This window comes from Phalacrocorax aristotelis, chromosome 23, assembly GCF_949628215.1.
Source record: "Phalacrocorax aristotelis chromosome 23, bGulAri2.1, whole genome shotgun sequence".
NCBI classification, from domain to species: Eukaryota; Metazoa; Chordata; class Aves; order Suliformes; family Phalacrocoracidae; genus Phalacrocorax; species Phalacrocorax aristotelis.
The window spans coordinates 6,816,454-6,827,552 of record NC_134298.1 but is presented as its reverse complement, the minus strand read 5'-3'; the positions used below and the strand labels follow the sequence as shown (position 1 = coordinate 6,827,552).

Here is an 11,099-nt window from a genome sequence, read left to right as displayed (position 1 = left end):
GAACGTGCTTATCTCAGCCACCTATTTCAGGGGGGTGGCCAGACCCCTCAGGTGCTCACCCTGTGAAGCCTACGCTTCTACGCTCCTCCAATGATGGCGAGGCGTAATTTAACTTGTAGGCGTTATTTCTTTTAATGGCAGCTAACACCGGGGCGATCGCTGCTCTCAAGGCATATTTCAAACCTCTTCCACCTGACATGCTCGCAGTGCTCAGGCCCTGTGATCTGCCATCCTTCCCCGCTGTGGAGGGGCTCCACCAGCCAAACAAGGAGGAGGGTGCATCGCAGGGCTCTGGAATGTAACTGGCAGCAGAAGCCGCTACCTCCGTTTCACCTTCAAACAGGCTTATTGCAAACTGAAACCTCCCCGGCTCCATGTGGGTTGGTTCTGCTAATGCCTCTTTCCCCTGTTTGCATAGAAAATAAGTCCTTTCTTTGTGGCTTTCTGCAGAAGTTAAATGAACAAAAACAACAAAGACTGCTCCACCTATGCAGGCGGCTTTTACCTGAAAGGGCTACAGCCCACACTCCACCCACCCAAACCTTAAAGAAATAAACATACAGTGGCATAAAATCGGTTATCAAGGAAAGTCTCCCCACACCCCCTCACAAAAACACTTCAATATTTTGTTCTCAGGGATGCTGCCAACTCGCTTCTCCCCCGCAAACCAGAATGCGTGCAACAGATAAGGAACCACACACCTGCTTATAGCCGAAGAGATGTTTCACCACACATTTTCCAAAGACCATTAAAAAGCAGGGTATGTGCAAGAGGCAAGGAATTCCTGCTACTTTCTAAAAAATGTCCAAGCAGACCCCAACAAAATTGGGGACCCAATGATAAATGGGATGACGGCTTGTTTGTGCGCCAGGCTCCGCTGCGGTAGGCCAGACCAACGCCGTCGTTTGCGGGTTACGCTACGCCTGCCCACAGAGCAGCCAGGGCCACGTTCTGAGCTTATCACTGACGTCAGTCAAGCACCCAGGTGCGGGCACGGGCGCCGCAAGGTAGGCTGCGGGAGACAACAGAGCCTCAGTGGGTTGGCAGCAGGGGGTGGCATGACCCTGTTTGTCTCTGCTCTGCTCTTCTTCCAGCCGCAGGAGGACTCTAACCCGCTCCCACAGCTTTCGTTTCAGTGAAGGTAGTCCTTGCGTGATTCCTGACGCTGCCAGCAACCGCGGTAAGGCTGCGGGACTCGAGCAGGAGGTCACCCCACCTCCTGCCTGCCACGCTCCCGTTTTCCGGAGTCTCCTCTCCCGGGCGAAGCGCTCCCCGCGGCCGGGGCGCTCCTGCACGACGCGCACCCGCCAGCCTTCCCTGCACAGTAAACGCTCACAAGCGTCGGTCCCAGGCTCGACAGGCTCCGGGCAGCGGCGCAAAGCCAAGCTCTCGCAGGGCCTCTGTCAACCACCCCCGGCCTGGCACCACCTTTCCAGGCACTTCGGGGCTTTCCTGCTCCGTGCTCTGCCGCCACCCTCGGGGCTCGCTCTCCCGAGCAGAGCTCTTGGCACGGCGTGGCTTCGTGAACCAGTTCCTCCCCATTTCAGTGAGTCCCGATCGCTTCTTCCTCCCAGGCTCTGAAGAAACAGCAGCCTGAACGCCTCTGCGTGAAGAGACGCCTGGGATGCGGTTCCCTTCCCAGCTTGCCTACACATTCCCCGCATGATCCGAGACCAAACGCTGAGGAACAGCAGGTCTCAATTCCCGAGCTATAAAACGGGGCCATTAGCACTTAATTTCTCTCATCCATTGTCTGCTAGATGTAAACTCAGTAGGAAAGACTACGTGTTTGTGCAGACTCTAGCATGAAAGAGCCGCCAGACATAAATGAAATATAAAATAATAAATATAATTTAAAATCCCCAGCAGGCAGTTGTAGAAGTAGCAGGGTAGCAGAGAGGCACATGCTTGCCTTTTAATGACAAAAATAAACACCCTCCAGGCAGCCGGGAGAGGGCTGAGCTCCGTGGTGCGAGGTTTCTTATTGCTTTTCTGGGAAGGGCTTGCAAACCCACAGCTGGCGATGCCGCGCCAAATACCACCAGGCAGGTCGAGATCCCATCGACACCCGCTCAGCATCGCCCTCCCGTTGTGTCCTCCCCGCCGCATCGCGGGCCGTGAGCGCTCGGAGCTTACCAGGCCTGGCGCGGCCCGCCCGTGTGACACGCAGCGCTGCCGGCACCGCGGGGACGGCGCGGGACCCCTGTTCCCGCAGAAGGCAGAGCGGAGGGAAGCCCAGCCCGGCGAGCCCACGCCGCTCCTGCCGCGAGGAGCGGGTGATGGATTTCACCCCATTTAAGCCACAAAAGCGTGCCTGACCGTTCCCATTTACAGGTCTGCAGATGCCACGGGAGGTGGCTTCGCCGCAGCACGGCGAGGCAGCAGCGCGCTCCGTGCCGAGAGCCCGGCGCCCGACCGCGAGGGGCGAGCACGCGTGCATCTGGGAGAGCGTGCCAGTGGGGGAACACGCGTTTGGGGGCGAGCCGAGACAGCAGCGGTGCAGCCACTTTGCTAAACGCCCCCCCAGATTGCTGAACCGACACCCGGGAGGGCAGCGCCCACCCCGGCCCCCTCCTGCCGGTCTCTGCGCAGCCGGTGCTGGTAAGCGCTGCGAGGGCGGTGTTTCAGGGAGGACCGTGGAGTGCTGCTGCCGCTCGGTGTCATGGTCCCCACGTTCCCTGCACAGCAGCGGATGGCAAAGGCCGGGGTAGCCAAAACACGTGGCGGGGAGGCGAAGGGGACACCCCCCGCACCCCCCCAGACACGCCTCGCGCACACCACAGGCACACTGCACGCGCACGCCCACGCGCAGCGTCCCCTCGCGCAGTCGCACGCTTGCGCACGCCTTCTGTGTGCGCGCTGCAGGAGCCACACGGGGTCCTGGGCGTGCACCCTTGCACGCGCACAGGCACGTGCGATCACGTGCAGGCGCGTGCAATTAACCACAGGCCCCCCCGCGCACAAACACGTGCAGTCACGTGCGTGTCCCCCGACGTGCCCGCGCTTAACGCGCCAACAGGTGTGCACGCGCGCAGCGGCGCACGCGCGGCCGCTCACACGCGTGCGCACGCACAGGTGCGCCCACACCTGCCGCCGGTGTGGCACACAACCCCGCGCGCACAACGGCCCCCCCCCCAAGTGCCGCGCGCGGGCGCCCCCTGGCGGCGCGCGCGCTGCGCAGCGCAACCCTCCCGCGGGAACGAGGCAAGCGCCTTCCCCCCACGGTGTCACGTGACCAGGACTGACCATTCCCGCCCCGCGGGGGGGGGGGGGAGGTGGGAAGGCGGCGCCGTCCGTGTGCGACGGGAGCCGCGCGAGGGGCTGCGCCACCCCCACCGCTTGGAGCGGCCCGGGGCGGGCGGCGGGGGCCGCGCTGAGGGGAAGTGGCGGGAGCGGGGCTGAGGGCGGCCGCGTCGCGGAGCCCGGCTCTGCCGCCCCCGCCGTGCCGGCCTCGGCTTCTCACGGGGCCCGGGTGCAGCGGCGGGGGGGTGGGGGCTGCACGGGCAGCCCTCGGGGGTGCGGGGGGCCTCTGGGCGCGCAGGGCTGCCGGCGGTTGCTGCTGCACCTGCCGTGGTTCCCCTTCCCTGCTGAGGGTGTCTGGGCCGGGCCCACGGGGGTGACAGAGGGTTCCAGGCAGCGCGGTCACGGGGGGGAACTGCAAAAACACACTTCAGTCGTGAAAGAAAGTGGAGTTGGCGATGGGAACGCGGGGTCTGCGGCGGTGCTGGCGGCCTTCCTCGGGGGGAAGTCCCGCAGACACTGCCCGCCTGGGCAGACCGAAGCGGTGAGGGCGCGGTAATGAACTGTGTATCAGGTCACAGGGGTCAGTGTAATAAACAGGGCTGCCAAGTGAGATTTGATCAAGGAGGTCTTTATCGTCTCTGAGGAAGTACACGAGAGAGTTTATCATTAAAAAGGAAAGTATTGTGGCCCGGTGTGTTAATGGGAAGCTCTAAGCTGGGCTTCGGCAGTGCCGAGGGAAGCGCCAGCGGGAAGAGTTGCACCCGGCTGTGCTGGCGGTGCCCTACGGTGCGATAGGCGCCGTGCGTTGGAGGGAGGCACGGCGCAAATAAATAGGAAAAATGTTGCCATCCAAGAACTACGGTGTACTGATCACCTGGGCCTACCTAGAAAGAATCTGAATGAGAAATAGAAGAAAGAGCCTTAAAAAATCTGGGTATTCCCACTCCAAAATGGGAACTGGTGAAGGACAGGCGCGGAGCCGCGGGAGGAGGCGCGATGGAGCAGAGCTGGGGTCGCAGGCGGCCGCCTCCGGCGCCGGGGGAGCGAGGTGAGGGCGCGTCGGCACCGGCACTTGCTTGGGGTGGGTTAGGCCGTGGGTTGGTGAGCTGTGTGTTGGTTAGCCATGCGTTGGTTAGCCACGCGTTTGTTAGCCACGTGTTCGTTAGCTGCGTATTAAACACCAGCGGGAAATCCCCGCCTTATCCAGGCCGGCCAGGTGAGAAGCAATTCCCGAGGGCTCTGCTCCGGGCTGGCTCTGCTGTGAGCTGCTGCCACTGGAGGGCAACAGGAGATCACCGCATTTCTCGCACCCCTGGACCCGCGGTAGACCTAAAATGAGCACAAAGGGCAAATGAAATCAATCTGCTATTGCAGAATAGGTCTGCTGGGAAGCCGAGCCCGGCAGAGAGATGAGGGAGCTGCAGCCTGCCAGGGAGATCAAGCTCTAATTAGTCGTTCATGTGTTTTCTTCCCTGTATTATTTCCCAAAAAAAGCTTCTAAATCTTTCTCGGAGCTGTGTGTCATGTTATTCTGGTTTAAGTGGAACAGCACGGTGCCCTTCGTGGTTTTTTAAAGGGCCTAAAAGCTCGGTTTGATGCTTGAACGTCCTCGTGCCTCCCAAGCGGCCGCTGTTACAACCTCCCGTCTCACTGCTGCTGCAGGGAGTCAGATAATGCCCAAGAAATCCAGAAACAACACATTCTTGGCAGCAGCCGGCGTCTTCTCTTTTAAACGCAGGCTTGCACCATATAAATCCTGGCTCCCTCTGTCCCGTCAGCGGCCGCTGAGGCATGGTTTCCATTTCTGCAAACCGTGAACAACGTGGTGGGAAAGCCCAGCTAGGAAACAAGGTGGGAGAGCCACGCTTTACATTTCCCTGGTAGCTCTTGAGGATCTCAAGGCCCTTTGGAAATGAGAGCCGAGCTCTAGGTGCACGTTACAGAGTGAGAGAAATACATCCAAGGTGATACTCGGGAGCGTGAGCAGAGCCTGGAGCTGGGCATGGATTTCCGATGCCGTGAGCTCATTCTCGTGCCTGTTTTGCTGCCGCAGAACTGCAGCACGGAGCCGTGGCACTTGAACTGACAGGGAAGGAAGCAGGAATGCAGCACTTCGGGTATTGAAATGAATCAATGAATAGACCGTGGCCTGCCTGCACTGCACGGGCAGGGCGCTGTAGTTTGGAGTCGTTTGTTTCTTGGCCGAGGTCTGGGAGCTGATCCTTCCCTCGTGCTGCGGCTGGTGAGCTGTATCCTCGTGGGTTACCCACAGTTAGGGGCAGCAGCGGGAGAGCACGGGCAAGCCAGCAAGTGCTAATTCACAAACATGCAGGGACACAAACAAAAGCAGAGGCAAGCCATCTTGTTCTCGTAAATGCTGACCATCTCGTTTTGGTTTGTTCTGTTTTCCCATGACACGTTTTTGTCAGTGTCGTGAGAAAAGCGCTCAATATTCCCAATGGCAAAAAAAAGAAGAGGCTGGCATGTCATGCCTGGCACGTGGGTCAGGCCCATCCCTGCTGCCAGGATCCGTCTTCAGCAGGGGGTCACACCAAAGAGCGCCTTTGCCGAGGAAGAGGGCGGTGTTACCTGGCAGAATCGGGATGCCAGCGAGGTGGAGCGCGAGATACCCCAAGTCCTGCAAAGTGGTGGCACCGACACCCGGATTTCCCATCCCACCTTGGTGGCTTTGCCTGCAGTTGCAAATCTTTCTCCATTATAATTTGTCAAAGCCGTGGCCCCAGGGGGTGTCTGAGAGTGACAGCCAGACCAACCATGGAAGTGCTAGCGATCTGCTCACCGCTTTTTCTCTCCTCAGGACAGCTTGTCTGCCTCCCAGGAGAGTCGCCACAACTCCATTAGAGTCCATTAGCGGCTTCCATTAGCCTTGCAGTGAATTTAGCGCTGCTGAAAGGTGTTGTCGTGGCAGTCCCGGAGGCTGGAGCCCCTTCGCAGCAGAGCTCCGGTGTGGAGAGGAGCCAGGCACACACGGAGCCGCCGCACCGAACCTGCCCTGTCCGCCGGCAGCCCGGCCTCCGCGCAGGAAGGAACCGCAGGGGCCTCTTCTTCCTTTTCCTGCAGACTTGGACAATAGCAGAGGCAAGGACTTGGTAAAGAAGGAGCAATGGGTTTCTCGACAACGAAACCAAGAGGTTTTTAATAAAGTGGTGCCTGACGGGCATTTGCTTGCCCCACTGAGGGGGGTTCAGGGGCACTAGTGCTTTGCTGTGAGCCCTCTGTGCTCTCCAGTTATGACTACCATGGCCTCCCATCCCAGCCGAAGAGCCCTTTGCACCCCTGAGGCAAGGGCAAAGCCTGAAAAGGAAGTATTGCGCAACGATGTGGGTCAGGAATGGTTGGGACTTGAACTGAGGGCTCTGGCCAGGACAAAGAGATGCCTCTTTCGCTGAGAAACGGCCTGGCCCGGAGCCCACGGGGGGACCACGGGCAGAGCGGGGCAGGTGCCTTTCTGGTCCAGGAGCCCCGCGGCCTCAGGACCAGTCGGGCAAGGGCGCTGCTGGCCAGGACTGAGACGTGGAGAAAGCACGCAGAGCATTTGGCCCTGCTATACCCTGCACTGCGGATGTCAACAGCCTTCCATAGATACCAAAATCCTTTCAGTGTGACAAGTGTCAGCAGCTGTGAGTCAGCCCTTTGCAATGCTTATAATCGGTCAAACCATGGCTTCATTGTCTCTGGGTCCCCTGGAATGTGAGCTGCACAGAAGCCCACCCCAGCAGTCCGGCTGCTTCCCGGGGCTGCAGACGAAGGCGAAGGGAGCACCTTGTGAAGTCCCGATGCAGCGATACATGCCCAGGCTATGAGGGATCCAAGGGCAAGATGCCACTTTCCAGGTAGCACCTGAGCGCTTTGTGCCTGGCCAGCACGTGGCTCGATGTGGAAAACAGATCCCGAGAGCACATCCTGACTCTTCTGCCAGGGGAGATCTGGGAACAGCTGCAGAGAGAGTGCTTGATCCTCAGGCCCTCAAAGGCTGCTGCAGATTTCAGTGGATTTTAGCCATTGTACGTTGGAAACAAGCACGTGCCAATCTGTGCATAGCTGCAGAGAGGTAGCTGCACACCCTCAGCACAGCCCTGTCCCACTCAGCCCCTGGCAGCCCTCTGGCTCCAGGTGATTCTTACCTATCTCACCATCCTTGTCCCCTTTTTCCCGGTAAACCCACAATAATCAGCCTATTCTTCTCCAGCCCTTTGCTGCTGCACCCATCTGGGGCCCTCGATACACTTTGGCTCTACCTTTCCCCTTCCTGTGCCGTACCTTCCTTCATTCCTACTCACCCCTGCTATTAACAATAAGAGCTGTAATTAACATTGCTGACTGTGCCCAGAATCATCTCCTGCCCCTATTCCAGTAGGGTATACAGGCTTTTCCGTTGAACAAGTATGGGTGCAATTCACCTAAATTACCAATCCCTATCAGTTGCTGGCTTGGGGCATTGCAGCATGAGCAAACAATGCTGATTACGGAGAGGAAAAGCAAGTGTGGAAAGCAATTGTTCTCATTGACTTCACCTTGATAACGAAGACGCCAGCTGCAAGACAAAAGCCATTTCACGGTTCCGTGCCCTGGGGTTGCAGGAGTCTCATTCCTGGAAAAGGGAAAATTGGTGGCATTAGTTTAAAATGCAGCTCTGACGTAGGAAGGATAGGCCAGCGGTCAGGGACAGTGGGAAGAGCTGGGTTGCATTTCCTTTTCTTCTTGCACCCACCATGAAACCTCAGGCAAATCTTGCCCTGAGAAGAAAACTGTTCCATGATTAACTAGTTGAAAGCTGTCAACAGCTGTAGCTCAGAGGTTAACGTCTCTTCTCTTGCAGCGCTGTCAGCGTGTGCAGAAACGCCGCTGCTGAGAGGTCAATGGAGCACAAGCAAGCACGCACGCGGAGAGGTGTGATGCCCTCAGCTCCGCTCTGCGCAGCACCCGCAGGCTTTGCGCACAGCGCGCCCGTGCTGTAAGCCCAGCTGCCCTCTGGGTTTAGGGGCCACCGCACTGGATTTCTTTACAGCACTTACAGGGGGAACAGCCCAACAAGTTGTCTTTCCCGAGACCTTGTGTGTAACTACCCACGGCACATGAGCTGTTGACTCTAAGCCCAACCAAAGCGACCGCAGGATTTCGCCCTGCGCAAGTGTGGGGGATCCCTCGCGGCTGGCCACGCGCTGGTTTCTCCGGTGGCTCGTGCCCACCGGTGGGTTACCTGCAGGTCTGGCAGGGGGAAGAGCGGTGCGCCCCACACGCCGGGGCAGGTACCAGCTTCTGCCGGTGTTTGAGAAGGCCACGATCCCGGCCAGTGCCTAAATGCCACCAGTCGGGGTGCACGGGTGAGAGGAGCTCAGTGGGGTCCCTCCCAAAGAGACTCTCTTCCAAACTGAAAAGTTTCTTTTAGATGGTTGGGGATTTTGCACCAAAGGGGAAACAAAGTCCTTAGCATCTTGCTCTGTATCTTTGGGCACACATAAACACAAACATCTGCAGGATTTCTCCTCCAAGAGAGCCCCTGCATGCTGAGAAGCGCTGCAGGCCTCACCCAGCACTGCAGCTCCCGCTGGGCCAGCCAGCAGCCAGCTGAGACTTTGAACCAGCTCCTGTTTTTAATGATGAAACTGCTTCTGGCTAACTGGGGCAGGGTGAGTCCTGCTGCCAGGCAGCTCAGCCTGGGAGTGACCAGGACAGTCTCCTCTGAAAAACCCTGGGATTTAGCATTGATAGTTAATGGAATGGCTCCAAGCGCGGGTTTTTTCCACAGCGCTGTGTTGCTGATCACGTATAGAAGGACTGTGGAAGTGCCTACTGAACCATTGCTGACGTGCTCCTTGGAGGTGTCCATCCATGTCCTGGCTCCGGCTGGCTGGGAGCAAAGCCTGAGGCAGCGCGTGGGGACTAGTGGGTAGAGAAACAGACTCCCAGAGACTCGGGTGTAGCAGCAAGGAAGGAGGGAGCGTCGCTGCTCCTCTGGAAACACGATGTTATGGTTCCACACCTGGACTGGAAGGTCTTCTGTTAGCCCATGCTCTCCTGCCTTTGCGCCGTGCTGTGCTTGTTGAGGTAATGTGAGGTGTCTAGCACAAGTGCTGGGAAGATCCTCTGGTACCTGGGAACCCCAGCTTGCAGAACCCCCTCAGGCAACCCAGCTGAGGGGCTGCTAGGACTCTGCTGACAGAGATGGCCTCCGGGGCCAACACGAGTGTGATGACTAGCTGCAAGGTGATGGTGTCGCTTGGCACAGGCTAAAATACGTCTCTGGTGGAGAGCCATGTGGCTCCATGAGTCATTCGATGTCTCACATCGATGTGGGATTGTTCACAGTTGTATCCAGGGCGAGCCTAGAAGCATCTTTCTAAGGGAAGTTTTGGACCCTGACATCTCAGCTTCTGACGATGGGTGCTACTGCGTGGCACGACTTGCTGCCCGCTGCTGCCCTCCTGCAGCGTCACCCACCACAGCATCAGAGAGGCATTAACTCCCCGCGCGAGGTTTCCTCACTGGCAATGGTTAGTCAAAAGCTGCCTCAGGGGAAGGGCTTGCTGTTAAGAAAAGAAGAATCCATTCTCTAACTTTGCAATTTTGAGGGCAAAATGCAAGCCGCAGATGCACACTGCGGAGAGCTGTGCTCTTTTGCTGGCTTTAATATCCCCGACCTCTGAGAAAACAGCCCAGAGAAATCAGAGGTGCGCATCCTGGGTGACCGTGGCTCAGGAGACTCCGTTATGTGCCAAGGGATGCCTGTACAACATCCTCAGTGCCCTTTGGGGCAGGGGGCCTCTAGATGCCAGCCTTCCTTAGGGCTTGTCCGTAGCTTCTTCGCACATGGTAAACTCCCAGTGTCACACAACGCTGGCCAAAAAAGGCTTTTTCTCAGCACTCCACCTCCAAAGCAAGGTAATTCCTTGAGGGAGGCTGTAGGAGCCACCCGGTGCTGCCGCCTCAGCTTTGCCCGTGCAGGGCAGCAGCAGGACCTCATCCTATTTCATTGACGTCAGTGGTTTTCCCCTCGCTGGCTGCTGAAGTCCTCACACCACCCGGCATGTACAGACAGATACGGGGAGCTCTGCTGCAACCCAACCCGCGCCTCTGGCATGCTCCGGGCTGTAGCAGTTGCTTTTCGATTCCATCCTGCACAGACACATCTGTTGGCTCAGGGCATGCCAGCCGGCCCCCGCCACGTGTGCGGGACGGAGGGAGCTGGTCCTTTCCCTCGCCCGGCTCGTGGCTGTCTCTGACTCTCACGGATGCTCCCGGGCATGGCGTGGCTTCTGCGGAGGCTTGCGCTTTCAGTCTATGAAAGTCTCGCTGTCAGATCTAGAACACAAAAGGTCCTTTTTCAGTAAGAGGAGGCTGATTAACATCCCCTCGGGGGAACCGAAGGGCCTCATCGCTGTTATGACTAAATGCGGTTTGTTGTTCCAAGAAGAAGGGTGACTCACCTGGCGGAAGCCTCGGAAGTGGTGAGGTCTCTGCAGCACGCACGTGGCTGTGGCTGTTAAAACGAGCCCTCTAGTAACGGGGTTAGCGGAGGTGTGAAGGGCTGCCTCCTGCCCCGGCGTGTACCCAGCATCCGTCCGTCCTCAAGTCCCCTCCGCTGGGCACCTCACACCATCACCAACGCTGTTGAGCGCTTCAGGCTCGGCATTGCCGAGCGGCGCTAGATGCTGTGCCCACGTGCTCCCACGCCGAAGGAAGGGGCTGGCTCAGCTCGGGGTGTCTCTGGGGGGTGTCTGGAGGTGGCAGCAGGACCCAGTTCCAGACCTCGGTGGGAACTGGTGGTCCTCTCCCCTGCCCCGCGCCACTTGGCAGCCTGGTCGGAGCCCAGTAAGTACAAAGCAGGTCAGGCT

The 11,099-nt window shown here is 58.5% G+C and overlaps 1 long non-coding RNA gene across 1 annotated transcript; it reads right to left on the bottom strand.

Annotated features, from left to right (window-relative positions):
* Positions 1-3,850: 3,850 nt before the first annotated feature.
* LOC142067871 (uncharacterized) lies at positions 3,851-8,096 on the bottom strand. Its single transcript, XR_012664156.1, has 3 exons — positions 7,976-8,096; positions 7,779-7,855; positions 3,851-4,572 (listed from the first exon to the last, which is right to left on the bottom strand). It is a non-coding gene; the product is annotated as an uncharacterized LOC142067871 (long non-coding RNA).
* Between the last annotated feature and the right edge of the window lie 3,003 nt (positions 8,097-11,099).